Source organism: Mirounga leonina, unplaced genomic scaffold (assembly GCF_011800145.1).
Source record: "Mirounga leonina isolate KUSES-001 unplaced genomic scaffold, KU_Mleo_1.0 Mir_115, whole genome shotgun sequence".
Taxonomy (NCBI): domain Eukaryota; kingdom Metazoa; phylum Chordata; class Mammalia; order Carnivora; family Phocidae; genus Mirounga; species Mirounga leonina.
The window spans coordinates 68934191-68950071 of record NW_023270268.1 but is presented as its reverse complement, the minus strand read 5'-3'; positions in this window follow the sequence as shown (position 1 = coordinate 68950071).

Below are 15881 nucleotides of genomic sequence, written 5' to 3'. Positions count from 1 at the left end.
AAGAAAGAAAGAAAGAAAGAAAGAAAGAAAGAAAGAAAGAAAGAAAGGGAGAGGAAGAGAGGGAAGGAAGGAGAGGGAGGGAGGAAGGAAGGGAGAAAAGTAGGAAAGAAGGGAGGGAAGAAGGGAAGAAGGAAGGAAGAAAGAGAACAATATATCCAGGAGCCTTGGGACAATGTTAAGTGGCCTAATATGAATGTAATTGGGGTCCCAAAAGGAGAATATAGACAGAATGAGGCATAAGACACATTTAAAGAGGTAATTTTTGAGAATTTTTCAAAATTAAATGAAGAAAACAAACCACAGACCTAAAAAGCCCAGAGGACCCACACACATACATATCATAGTCACACCACTTAAAACCAAAGAAAAAGATTTTATCTTGAAGGCAGACAGAAAATAGAAACACTACACACAGAGAAACAAGGATAAGGATACAGCAAGCCAGAAAGCAATGAAGTGACATCTTTTAAAATGTTTAAATTGTCTTTTAAATTGCCAACCCAGTATTGTATCCCCAACAAAACTATTTTTTCAAAAATAAAGACAAAACCATAATTTTTCTTTGCATACCAACAATTGTGGTGAGAATTCTTCGGCAGAAGATCTGTGCTAGAAGTATTTTTTTTTTTTTAAAGATTTTATTTATTTGAGAGAGAGAGAATGAGAGAGCACATGAGAGGGGGGAGGGTCAGAGGGAGAAGCAGGCTCCCTGCTGAGCAGGGACCCCGATGCGGGACTCGATCCTGGGACTCCAGGATCATGACCTGAGCTGAAGGCAGTCGCTTAACCAACTGAGCCACCCAGGCGCCCTGTGCTAGAAGTATTAAAGGAAGTTCTTCAGGCAGAAATTTTGGTATAGATAAATTTAGATTTATACAAAGTAAGGAGGAGTACTAAAATGATAAAAGTGAATCTAAATATATTTTTCTTATTCACTTTAGAAGATAGTTGATTGCCTAAAGCAAAAATAGAAATGATATATTATGGATTTTTAAACATATTAAGAAATAAAAGTATATCAATTATAACACATAAGATGGAAAAAGGAAATAGATTATACTGTTGTAAGGCTCTTATACTTACATGAAATAGTACAATATTATTTAAATGTAGAGAATAAGATAAAGATGTATTATAAACGCTAGAGCAAACATTATACACACACACACATACACACACATAATTTATAAGCCTTGTTATAAGTGAAGGCAAAATGGAATTTAAAAACTCAAGCCAAAAGAAGACAGAAAAAAAGGAAAAACAAAGAATAGATGAAACAACAGAAAATAGTATTAAAGTGGTAGATTCAAATCAATTCCACCAATAATTACACTAAATAAAAATTTCTGGTTAGTATCCAAAATATATAAAGAATTTATCAAACTCAACATCCAAAAAACAAATAATCTAATTAAAAACTGGGCAGGAGTTATGAACAGACATTTCTCCAAAGAAGACATCTAAATGGCTGACAGACACATGAAAAGATGCTCAACATCACTTATCATCAGGGAAATGCAAATTGAAACCCAAATGAGATACCACCTCACACCTGTCAGAATGGCTAAAATCAACAACACAAGAAATAACATGTGTTGGTGAGCATGTGGAGAAAAAGGAACACTTGTGCATTGTTGGTGGGAATGCAAACTGGTGCAGCCACTGTGGGAAACAGTATAGAGGTTCCTCAAAAAGTTAAAAATAGAATTACCTTATGTTCTGGCAATCACACTACTACATATTTACTTAAAGAATACAAAAACACTAATTCAAAGGGATATACATGCACCCCTATGTTTATTGCAGCATTATTTATAATAGCCAAGATATGGATGCAGCCCAAGTGTCCATTGATTGATGTATGGATAAAGAGGGGGTGGTATATATACACAATGGAATATTATTCAGTCATAAAAAGAATAAAATCTTGCCATTTGCAATGACATGGATGGAGCTAGAGAGTAAAATGTTAAACAAAATAAGTCAGAGAAAAATATATAATTTTACTCATATGTGGAATTTAAGAAATAGAACAAACAAGCAAAGGGAAAAAAGAGAGAGAGAGAGAAAGAAACACTGAGTTATAGAGAACAAACTGGTTACTAGAGGAGAGGGGGTGTGGGGATGGGTGAAATAGGTGATGGGGATTAAGGAGCACACTTGTGATGAGCACCTGGTAATGTACGGAAGTGCTGAATCACTATATTGTACCCCTGAAACTAATATTACATTTTATGTTAACTAACTGGAATTAAAATAAAAACAAAAAAATTCTGAAAACTACAATGAAAAAGCAGTTATTATCAAGTTAAATACAAAAAAATTTCTTTCCAACTATACACTATCCATAATAAGTTATCTAATATAATTACATATTATACATTATTTATTACAATATATATTACAATATTATAGTATATATTTAATATAAGTTATATATTATCTTTGTAATATTGCTACCTTAAATGTTGGGTAGAATTTTCCATTGAAACCATCTAGGCCAGGGGCCCCTGGGAGGCTCAGTCGGTTAAGGGCCCACCTCTTGATTTCGACTCAGGTCATGGTCTCAGGGTTGGGCTCCATGCTCAGGGAGGAGTCTGCTTCAGGATTCTCTCTCTCCCTCTGCCCCTCCCCCTACTAGCGTGCACACACACTCTCTCGCTCTCTCTCTCAAAAAAAAAGAAAGAAAGAAACCATCTAGGCCTAGAGGTTTCTGGTAGGAAGGGTTTAACTCTGAATTCGATTTCTTTAATACATATAGAGCTTCTTAGGCTACAGTTTTGTCTTCTTTTTTTCTTTAAGATTTTATTTATTGATTTGAGAGAGAGAGAGATAGGGTGAGCAAGAGGGAGTGGTGGGGGAGGGGCAAAAGGAGAGGGAGAAAGAGTCCCAAGCAGATACTGTGCTAAGCGCAGAGCCTGACCGGCTCCATCTCACAACCCTGAGATCACTACCCAAGCAGAAACCGAGAGTTGGATGCCCAACTGACTGTACCACCCAGGCGCCCAGGTTACAGTTTCTTCTTGAGAAATTTTTGGTAATTTATGTTTTTCAAGGAACTTGCCTATTTTATCTTAGCTATTGAATTTACTGGCATAACTGTGTTCATAGTATCCCCTTACTATCCTTTTAATTCCTATAAGATATGTAGTGATGTCCCCTTCTTTATTCTTGATACTGATTCTTTTTTCTTTCTTCTTTCACTCTTGCCTTTTCTGTGTTGATAAGTCTGGCTAAATAGTTTTATAGGGCTGAATATTTAGATAGTATTCTGCTGCCTCTCAAGGTTTTGATTTTAAATGTTCCATAGATTTTATAAGTTTTAAAGAGCTAGAAGCAAAATGGAAAATTTGCTGAGTAACAATTGTGTAATAATATAATAATAGAAATAATAATAGGCATTCCATTCTCAGAAGACAAAAACCTAAGGGAGATGAATAAGTATCCTTTATATCATCTGATAATTACCATAACCAGGAATATAATGCTTCATTTGAAGAAATGCATTTTTGTAGTTAAAAAAAAAAATCTTGAAAAAAAAAAGCAGTCTTATGTACTTTGTGGCTCAACATCACCATGTAAAAACAAACAACAAACAAAGGAATCTACATTTTATCCTAGGTTTTAAAGCCTGCCCACCCAATCAAATAAGATGGTCATGATAAGGCATGTTAATAAAAACCTCCAAGGACTCTACTATATATATAAATTTCTAATTCCTTTCTCCAGATAACCTAATTTCTTTCTCAGATCTTCCAAATTAAGAAATGACACATCATTGTTATGACACAATGAGGTAAGACTTCAAAGTGAGAGTGGGTGTCAGGCAGAGAGTACTGCTAACAAATAAAAGGAAAAAAAATGTAGATTGGAGTCCCACATACCATTTTAAAAAACAGTCATGTCTATTGTTCTCAATCACTTCTTGCTAAAAATGAAATATCACAGGATATAAAGTGTCAGGGAGGCAGTCAAGAGACTTCCTTTAGATTTTTCATTGCATAAAATTAATTGGTTCAATAGAAGTTAGAGGATTGTCTAGGGGTTTTTGATAAATGCTCTTTAAAATCATGTAGTAGTAAGTTTTGAAGTGAGAGGGAGATCTATTTATTAGTACAAGCTGTTCCATTGGAGGCATTTACAATTTGCTCAAACTAATTCTAGAAATAAATGTTCCCATCAGACGTTGCATGCATTGCCAATAAAATAAATGTAAGATAGAGCTGGTGCACAGAGGAGAATGTTGTCTTTAGGGGAAGCACAATTTGTTTCTTTTTGTTTGTTTGTCTTATTTATTTTTATTTTTATTATTTTAAAAGATTTTATTTATTTATTTGACAGACAGGGAGAGAGAGAGAGAGAGAGAGAGAAAACGCACAAGCAGGGGGAGAGGCAGGCCGAGGGAGAAGCAGGCTTCCTGCTGAGCAGGGAGCTCAATGCGGGGCTCCATCCCAGGACCCTGGGATCATGACCTGAGCTGAAGGCAGACGCTTAACTGACTGAACCACCCAGGTGCCCCTGTTTGTTTGTTTAGGTGAGATCAGAAACTCTAAGTAAATCTATTTTTCCTGTTCTGGTACAGAGTAAATATAAGGCTCTTGCCCTGGTTATAGAGTCTCCATTAGGGAAAGACCCTTAGTGTCATCTGGTTCTCCTTCTTGTAAATCAAGTTTGATAGAAGCATGTTGTTTGTCTCCTATCACTGACAGCCTGTGAAAATTCCATGACAAAACACAAGGCAAGAAAGATTTGGAAGAGTCATGATGCCACCCTCTCGCCAATGGTTTCAAATATATTATATTACAGTATCTAAAATGTAAACAGTCCTTTAGAGTTTACTGTCACTGCCACAACATGACTTGCTTGGGTTCAGTGGTGCTGGGGTCACTTGGTCTGAGTCTGCATGTTAGCATGAAAGCTTTTGAGTGAAGTCAGCCCTGTTATCTTCTTGGGGTCTTGGCTATACCTGCACAAAAATGAAATGATGTAAAGCGCCCTCTTAAAGTTGTTCAGTGAATTACCCAAGAAAGCATATGCGAGAACAATCTGTAAATTGTGAAGATCTATATAACTTTAAGGATTTTTTATCACCGGGTAAGAACAGGCAGAGGTCAAAGTTGCTCCAGAGAGCAGGGCCAACAGTGAGTATGAGAGAATCTTTCTTGGTTCTGTTTTTGGGAAATCTTTTTATTAGTCAAGACAACTATTTATTTAACAGCTTTAGTCCTGTGTAATTCTTAAAAGTGCTTGACAAATAATCTGAATTCTTTTAAAGAGCAGGTTTGCTATATTAATGACTTGCTGGGACTTAATAAACTATAATAACCAAATATAACTAATCATTACCATGTTCATATGATGTTGTAGGTGAGGGTCTAAATAAAGTTTATTCCCTGGGACAAATAGAACTATATGTCTTGCTTATGAGAACTTTAGTCCATGATAGGAATGGAACAGGAAGACTCAGTAACTAAGACTAAAAGCCAGGAAATAAAAGGATGCCACTGTATTTTTTTCCCTAATAGAAATTGGGTATCTGTCACCAAATATTGATGATTTTTAATACATTTAAAAATTCTTCCCTCAAACTTTTCCTTTTCCTACTTTTCTAAAGTCACTTCTTTCATATATGGCTGTTTTTCAAAATGCTTGTCAATGGATGTCGCTAGGATGTAACAGGAAAAAATAAAACCCCACAGTTTTTCGTGCCTCTATCTGTAGAAACACAGAGATATATTCTGTCATTTTCCCCCCTGTGGAGAAGTTATGTGTTGACTTGTGAATGTGTTCCCACTCAAAGACTTTGTTGTCATGAAACAGTTAAATGACTTGAGAGATGAGCTTTAAAATCGCTCTGAGGGAAGAAAGGTGCTGGTACATCAAATAAGCACTTGGCATTACTGAAGAGCACTGGAAAAGACCCAATGTCATAGTCAGAGTTTGAAACCTGCCCCAAGTAGTACAGATGAAGGTTCAGGAAACAAAACAAAACAAAACAAAACAAAACAAAACAAAACAAAACAAAACACCATGTTCAATTTTGAGCTTTCTGTATGAAAAGATTAGTTCCATTTCAGAAGCTTGTGTTGGGCAGTCACCATGTGTATATATTACTCTAGGCACTGGGAACTTACTGGTGCATAAGACACAAGTCCCAACCTCAAAGAACTGACAGAGGCCCTGAGCAGAGATTTCTAATGCCCTGTGATGTGACAGAGAGACAGGTGACTAATTACATCTTCAGCCTAACCCAAGCTGACACAACCGAGTGACTGTTAAATGGTGAGTAGATAGCGGCCATATCTGGGGAACACTGAAAAAGGAAAAGCATTTATATTAAGAGTACAGCATAACCCAAGGAAGTTCAGCATCACAGGAACACAAAATATGAGAGGGAAAGACAAGAGATATGGCTCGGAGAAATAAGGAAAAGCCTTTATGACGGGAATGTTTTCTTTGTTAAGGAGCAAGGAGCTTGCACTTTATTCAGCGGATATAGTTTTGAAAACTATCTTATCATTCGCTTGACCTGGAAAGGTTCTCTTCTTTAATACAGACTCCTACTCCGCCTCTTACCCTTTAAACAGTTACTAATTCAGTAGACCCAGGATGGGATCTGGAATGTATCACTGACAAAGAAAAAAAATTCCCGTTAAAAAGAAAATGGAAAAACACATTATAGAAGTAAGTCTACCAGTAATCACAATACATGTAGTTAAATTTTGCTTTAATACAGTGATTCCATTTTTGATATTTAATATTTTTTACAATACACCAACAAACTCTTAACAAGTAATAGATAAGAACTTTCTTAACTTCTTAAAGGGTATCAATCAAATATATAGTAAAGCAAATGGCTTATTTTGAAACTTAAGAAACTTTCCCTGTAATGTCAAGGACAAAACTGGGGCACTCACTGTCAGTATTATGTAACATCGCACTGGAATACTTGACAGCAGGAGGAGCAGGAGAAAGAGGAGAAGTTAGAGATAAAAGGAGAGAAACAGAATATGAACATTCATGAAAATAAGATTATCAGCTAAGAAAATCAAAAGAAATCTAGAGTAAATAATTAGAATCAATTAGAATATTTTCCAGTGTTGTTGAATACAAGATAAAAAGAAAAATTAAATGGTGTTTATATACATTAGCAATGATCATTTAGGAAATGAGATTTTAAAAAGTATTTGACTTATTAAAGCAAATAGAACTATGAAGTATCTAGAAATAAATCTACCAAAAGGTATAAGACCTTTTGGGAAAGTATTCCTAAACTTTTGAAGGTCATAAAACAGACCTGAATAAATGCAAAATATATAATATTTTGCCCATTCAGTAATGGGCAAGCTCAATATCATAGTGATATCAACTTCTCCACATTATCTATTAATTTAATTCTACTAATTAAATTATAATTCAATTATTTTTTCCCAACTATTACTTTATTTTATTGCTATGCTTAAGCTACATGGAAAAGACATCCAAGCAGTTCTGCCCCATACCAGGAAAAGTTTCCAATCAACACCAGTTAAATAAATAATTAGAAATGGTGAGATCTTTGGGTCAAGAATAACAAAAACTTCTATAGGACATTTTTATGGAATGTGGCAAATTGGTTCTAAAATTCAAAGAGAAAAGTAAAGATTCTAAAAGAATTTTTAAAAGTTTTTAAGGAAAAAATATGAGGTAGGTATCACCCTACAAAATCAAAACATTTTAAAGCTATGATAATTGAAAGTGTTTTACTGGCATAAAGATAGATAAACAGGCTGATGAAATTGAGAGAAGTATCTAGAAACAGACCTACACATATCTGAAGTAGGTATAAGACAAGTTTAGTTGGGGAAAAGTTGGCTGATTGCTAGAAAACTGAATATCATATGCCAAAAAGAAACAAAAAAAATGAACCTCAACCCCTATTTCATATCTTATATAAAAGTTAATTAAAAATTGATCATCATAGACCTAAATGTGAAAGAAAAAAAAACAATAAAATTTCTGTAAGAAAACAAAGTAGAAAATTGGGGGCAGAGCAAGATGGTGGAGGAGTAGGAGACCTGGATTTCGTCTCCTCTCAGGAATTCAGCTGGATAGGGATCAAACCATTCTGACCACCTATGAACTCAACATGAGATCAAAGAAAAGAATAGCAACAACTCTCTCATCAGAAAAGCGGCCACTTTCTGGAAGGTAGGACGTGCGGAGAAGTGAATCCGAGGTGATATTCGGGAGGATAGATGGTTGGGGAGGGGCCTCCATCACCCGCTTCTGGCAAGTGATAGAGCCGCGGAGCACAAAATCGGAACTTTTCAAAGTCTGCTCTGCTGAGGGACGTCACTCAGGTGGCTAAGCGGGGGGTGGAACCCTCTGGGACAGTGTGGTCTCAGGACCCTCGGGGTCACAGAAAGACCGGGGGTGCCTGAGTGTGGCAGAGCTCCCAGGTAACGAAGCAGGGAAGCCGGCTGCAGAGGCGGAGCCCAGGCGCGGGCTCTCAACTCAGGGTTGCCATAAACCATGATCCGCGGCCCAGTCGGGCCCCTGCTCCTCCAGCAGGGACCCCGCAAGCTGCAGATCCGGGGAGACTCACCTTCCTCCCCCAGAAGGAGCCGCGCGGGAGTGCACTGCAGGGATCTGCTGGGTTTGGAGACTCCACCCGGGGTCGGGTGCCAGAGATAGAAATGCGCAGTCACAGGCCGGTGAGCACGGAGTGTGGCTGGAGACTGGGGAGCCGGGAGTGACTGACTGCTTTTCTCTGGGGGCTCACTGAGGAGCGGGGCCCCAAGTTCTCGGCTCCTCTGGGACGGAGATTGGGAGGCCGCCATTTTCACTCTCTGCCTCCAAAGCTGTTCGGAAAGCTCGCAGGGAACAAAAGCTCTGGAGAGCAACCCGAGCAGATTACTTAGCCCGGAGGGGCAAGGGCAGGGCAATTCTGCCTCCGCCAAAGACATTTGGAAGCCACGGCAACAGGCCCCTCCCCCAGAAGATCAGCGAGAACAGCCAGCCAAGGCCAAGTTTACCGATCAATGAGAATGGCAGAACTCCAGCGCTAGGGGAATACTATACATAGAATTCATGGCTTTTTTACCATGATTCTTTAGTCTTTCAAAGTCAATATTTTTTTAACTGCCTTTTTTTCTTTTTTCTTCTTTTTTTTTGAATTTTTCTTTTTCCCTTTTTCAACCAACATCTTATCAATCCCTTTTTTAAAAAACATTTTTATTTTTCATTTTTAGAGTCATATTCTATCCCTTCATAGTAGTTACCCATATTTTTGGCATATGTATATATAAGTTGTTCTCTCTTTAAAATTTTGAGATAGTTTCTTCTAACAGATCAAAATATACCCTAAATCTCTACTATATGGTTTTTTTCTACTCCCCTGCCTGATCACATTCTCTCCCTTTTTTTTTTCTTTTTTTAAATCCTCTTTTTTCTTTTTTTAAATCCTCTTCTTTCTTTTTTCAAACTTCTTACCAATTCCTTTTATAAAATTTTTTATAATTTCCATCTTTACAGTCATATTCCATCCTTCATCATATCAACCCTTATTTTTGTACATATATAAGTTTTTCTTTCTTTAAAATTTTGGGAGGCACTTTCTTCTAACAGACCAAATACACCCAAAATCTAGTGTGTGGCACTGATCTATATACCAGCCTGATCATATTTGATCACATTCTGGTTTTTTTGTTGTTGTTGTTTTGTTTTGTTCTGTTTTTGTTTGTTTTTATCTTTATCTTTTTCTTTTTCTTTTTTCTCTCTTTCCCTTTCTTTTTCCACTGCTTCAGGTCTTTTCTGATTTGTTTAGCATATATTTTCTAGGGACATTGTTACTCTGCTAGCATTTTGTTCTCTCATTAATCTATTCTCCTCCGCACAAAATGACAAGATGGAAAAAATCACCTCAACAAAAAAAAAAACAAGAGGTAGTACCGACTGCCAGGGACCTACTTAATATGGACATTAGTACAATGTCAGATCTAGAGTTCAGAATCATCACTTTAAAGATACTAGCTGGGCTTGAGAAAAGAATGGAAGTTATTGGAGAAACCCTTTCTGGAGAAGTAAAAGAACTAAAATCTAACCAACTTGAAATCAAAAAGGCTATTAATGAGGTGCAATCAAATATGGGGGCACTAACTGCTAGGATAAATGAGGCAGAAGAGAGAATCAGTGATATAGAAGACCAAATGATGGAAAATAAAGAAGCTGAGAAAAAGAGAGATAAACAACTACTTGATCACAAGGGCAGAATTCGAGAGATAAGCGATACCATAAGATGAAACAACATTAGAATAATTGGGATCCCAGAAGAAGAAGAAAGAGGGGGGGAGGGCAGAAGGTATAATGGAGCAAATTATAGCAGAGAACTTCCCTAATTTGGGGAAGGAAACAGGCATCAAAATCCAGGAAGCACAGAGAACCCCCCTCAAAATCAATAAAAATAGGTCAACACCCCAACATCTAATAGTAAAACTTATAAGTCTCATAGACAAAGAGAAAATCCTGAAAGCAGCTCAGGAGAAGAGATCTGTAACCTACAATGGTAGAAACATTAGATTGGCAACAGACCTATCCACAGAGACCTGGCAGGCCAGAAAGGACTGGCAGGATATATTCAGAGCACTAAATGAGAAAAATATGCAGCCAAGAATACTCTATCCAGCTAGGCTGTCATTGAAAATAGAAGGAGAGATAAAAAGCTTCCAGGACAAACAAAAACTGAAGGAATTTGCAAACACAAAACCAGCCCTACAAGAAATCTTGAAAGGGGTCCTCTAAGCAAAGAGAGAGCCTGAAAGCAACATAGATCAGAAAGGAACACAGACAATATACAGTAACAGTCACCTTACTGGCAATACAATGGCACTAAATTCCTATCTTTCAATAGTTACCCTGAATGTAAATGGGCTCAATGCCTCAATCAAAAGACACAGGCTATCAGATTGGATTAAAAAACAAGACCCATCAATATGCTGTCTGCAAGAGACTCATTTTAGAACCAAAGACACCCCCAGATTGAAAGTGAGGGAGTGGAAAACCAATTACCATGCTAATGGACACCAAAAGAAAGCTGGGTGGCATTCCTTATATCAGAAAATTAGATTTTAAACCAAAGACTATAATAAGAGATGAGGAAGGACACTATATCCTACTTAAAGGGTCTATCCAACAAGAAGATCTAACAATTGTAAATATCTATGCCCCTAACATGGGAGCAGCCAATTATATAAGTCAATTAATAACAAAAGCAAAGAAACATATTGACAACAATACAATAATAGTGGGGGACTTTAACACCCCCCTCACTGAAATGGATAGATCGTCTAAGCGAAAGATCAACAAGGAAATAAAGACTTTAAATGACACACTGGACCAAATGGACTTCACAGACATATTCAGAACATTCCATCCCAAAGCAATGGAATACAAATTCTTCTCTAGTGCCCATGGAACATTCTCCAGAATAGATCACATCCTAGGTCACAAATCAGGTCTCAACCGGTACCAAAAGATTGGGATCATTCCCTGCCTATTTTCAGACCACAATGCTTTGAAACTAGAACTCAATCACAAGAGGAAAGTCGGAAAGAACTCAAATACATGGAGGCTAAAGAGCATCCTACTGAAGAATGAATGGGTCAACCAGGAAATTAAAGAAGAATTAAAAAAATTCATGGAAACCAATGAAAATGAAAACACAACTATTCAAAATCTTTGGGATGCAGCAAAGGCAGTCCTAAGAGGAAAGTATAGCAATACATGCCTTTCTCAAGAAACAAGAAAGGTCTCAAGTACACAACCTAACCCTACACCTAAAGGAGCTGGAGAGAGAACAGCAAATAAAGCCTAAACCCAGCAGGAGGAGAGAAATAATAAAGATCAGAGCAGAAATCAATGAAATAGAAACTAAAAGAACAGTAGAACAGATCAATGAAACTAGGAGCTGGTTCTTTGAAAGAATTAACAAGATTGATAAACCCCTGGCCAGACTTATCAAAAAGAAAAGAGAAATGACCCAAATCAACAAAATCATGAATGAAAGAGGAGAGATCACAACCAACACCAAAGAAATACAAACAATTATAAGAACATATTATGAGCAACTCTATGCCAGCAAATTAGATAATCTGGAAGAAATGGATGCATTCCTAGAGATGTATCAACTACCAAAACTGAACCAGGAAGAAATAGAAAACCTGAACAGACCTATAACCACTAAGGAAATTGAAGCAGTCATCAAAAATCTCCCAAAAAACAAGAGCCCGGGGCCAGATGGCTTCCCAGGGGAACTCTACCAAACATTTAAAGAAGAATTAATACCTATTCTTCTGAAATTGTTCCAAAATATAGAAATGGAAGGAAAACTTCCAAACTCATTTTATGAGGCCAGCATTACCTGATCCCCAAACCAGACAAAGACTCCATCAAAAAGGAGAATTACAGACCAATATCCCTGATGAATATGGATGCAAAAATTCTCACCAAGATACTAGCCAATAGGATCCAACAGTACATTAAAAGGATTATTCACCACAAACAAGTGGGATTTATCCCTGGGCTGCAAGGTTGGTTCAACATCCACAAATCAATCAACGTGATACAATACATTAACAAAAGAAAGAACAAGAATCATTTGATCCTCTCAATAGATGCAGAAAAAGCATTTAACAAAGTACAGCATCCTTTCTTGATCAAAACTCTTCAGAGTATAGGCATAGAGGGTACATACCTCAATATCATAAAAGCCATCTATGAAAAACCTACAGCGAATATCATTCTCAGTGGGGAAAGACTGAGAGCTTTCCCCCTAAGGTCAGGAATGCAGCAGGGATGTCCACTATCACCACTGCTATTCAACATAGTATTGGAAGTCCTAGCCACAGCAATCAGACAACAAAAAGAAATAAAAGGCATCCAAATCAGCAAAGAAGTCAAACTCTCACTCTTTGCAAATGATATGATACTTTATGTGGAAAACCCAAACGACTCCACCCCCAAACTGCTAGAACTCATACAGGAATTCAGTAAAGTGGCAGGATATAAAATCAATGCACAGAAGTCAGTGGCATTCCTATACACCAACAACAAGACAGAAGAAAGAGAAATTAAGGAGTCGATCCCATTTACAATTGCACCCAAAACCATAAGATACCTAGGAATAAATCTAACCAAAGAGGCAAAGGATCTGTACTCTGAAAACTATAAAATACTCATGAAAGAAATTGAGGAAGACACAAAGAAATGGAAAAACATTCCATGCTCATGGATTGGAAGAACAAATATTGTGAAGATGTCAATGCTACCTAGAGCAATCTACACATTCAATGCAATCCCCAACAAAATACCATCCACTTTTTTCAAAGAAATGGAACAAATAATCCTAAAATTTGTATGGAACCAGAAAAGACCCCGCATAGCCAGAGGAATGTTGAAAAAGAAAAGCAAAGCTGGCGGCATCACAATTCCGGACTTCCAGCTCTATTACAAAGCTGTCATCATCAAGACAGTATGGTACTGGCACAAAAACAGGCACATAGATCAATGGAACAGAATAGAGAGCCCAGAAATGGACCCTCAACTCTATGGTCAACTAATCTTTGACAAAGCAGGAAAGAATGTCCAATGGAAAAAAGACAGTCTCTTCAACAAATGGTGTTGGGAAAATTGGACAGCCACGTGCAGAAGAATGAAACTGGACCATTTCCTTACACCACACACACAAATAGACTCAAAATGGTTGAAAGACCTCAATGTGAGACAGGAGTCCATCAACATCCTAAAGGAGAACACAGGCAGCAACCTCTTCGACCTCAGCACAGAAGAACCACAGCAACTTCTTCCTAGAAACATTGCCAAAGGCAAGGGAAGCAAGGGCAAAAATGAACTATTGGGACTTCATCAAGATAAAAAGCTTTTGCAAAGCAAAGGAAACAGTCAACAAATCCAAAAGACAACTGACAGAATGGGAGAAGATATTTGCAAATGACATATCAGATAAAGGGCTAGTATCCAAAATCTATAAAGAACTCATCAAACTCAACATCCAAAGAACAAAGAATCCAATCAAGAAATGGGCAGAAGACATGAACAGACATTTTTCCAAAGAAGACATCCAAATGGCCAACAGACACATGAAAAAGTGCTCTATATCGCTCGGCATCAGGGAAATCCAAATCAAAACCTCAATGAGATACCACCTCACACCAGTCAGAATAGCTAAAATTAACAAGTCAGGAAACGACAGATGTTGGCCAGGATGCAGAGAAAGGGGAACCCTCCTACACTGTTGGTGGGAATGCAAGCTGGTGCAGCCACTCTGGAAAACAGTATGGAGGTTCCTCAAAAAGTTGAAAATAGAGCTACCATATGATCCAGCAATTGCACTACTGGGTATTTACCCCAAAGATACAAAAGTAGGGATCCAAAAGGGTACGTGCACCCCAATATTTATAGCAGCAATGTCCACAATAGCCAAACTATGGAAAGAGCCAAGATGTCCATTGACAGATGAATGGATAAAGAAGATGTGGTATATATATACAATGGAATATTATGCAGCCATCAAAAGGAATGAGATCTTGCCATTTGCAATGACGTGGATGGAACTGGAGGGTATTATGTTGAGCGAAGTAAGTCAAACAGATAAAGATATGTATCATATGACTTCACTGATATGAGGAATTCTTAATTGCAGGAAACAAACTGAGGGTTGCTGGAGTGGGGGGTGGGTGGGAGGAATGGGGTGACTGGGTGATAGACACTGGGGAGGGTATGTGCTCTGGTAAGCACTGTGAATTGTGCAAGACTGTTGAATCTCAGATCTGTACCTCTGAGACAAATAATGCAATATATGTTAAGAAAAAAAAAAAAGTAGAAGAAGGTAGCAGGAGTGGAAGAATGAAGGGGGGGAAATCGGAGGGGGAGATGAACCATGAGAGACGATGGACTCTGAAAAACAAACTGAGGGTTCTAGAGGGGAGGGGGGTGGGAGGATGGGTTAGCCTGGTGATGGGTATTGAGGAGGGCACATTCTGCATGGAGCACTGGGTGTTATGCACAAACAATGAATCATGGAACACTACATCTAAAACTAATGATGTAATGTATGGCGATTAACATAAGAATAAAAAAATTAAAAAAAAAAAAAAGAAAATCACTGAAGGCTTTAGGTTAAGCAAAGAGTTCTTGGATATAACACCAAAAGCATGGCCCATAAAAATCTTGATCAAAATAAAAAGTATTGCTGTACAAAAGACCTTTTAAGACAATGAGAAGACAAGTCACAAAATGAGAAAAAAAAAAAAAAAAAAGATTATTTCTACTCAGTTTGGGATTCCTTAAGGGGAATTGTTCACTCTGGGGCTTCCTGCAGAGTTGGCCAAGACTCCATCAGATGCCTCACAATCCATTGGAGGCTTTCGCTGCCCAGCTAGCTTTCCTTCCTTCTTCCCTTACACAAGTTTCAGATCCATATCCCACTCTATATGTTCTCTGCCCACTCCTGCTTCTTTGCCTTTATCTTCAGAGTCTGTTCCACCAATAAAGCCCTTGTTCTCTTCCCTCTATCTCATCATCTGCTTTTCCGAGGATATAGATTAATACTATACTAAATGCTAGAAGACAAGGGATCATCACCATGAGGACTGAGTGAAAATGTTAGTGACCCAAGAATTTTATGCACAATAAATCTGAAGTGTGTAAAGGAAACAAACACATATTATAATGGACAAGATCTAGAAAAATATAATCCCCATATACATTTTTGTACTAGATTTCTATTGTTTAGTCTATTCAACCTTCCCCTACACACTCACGCAATAATTAGAGAAATTTAATTCATTTTCAGAAAACACCAAAAGCACCCCACACACCATAAC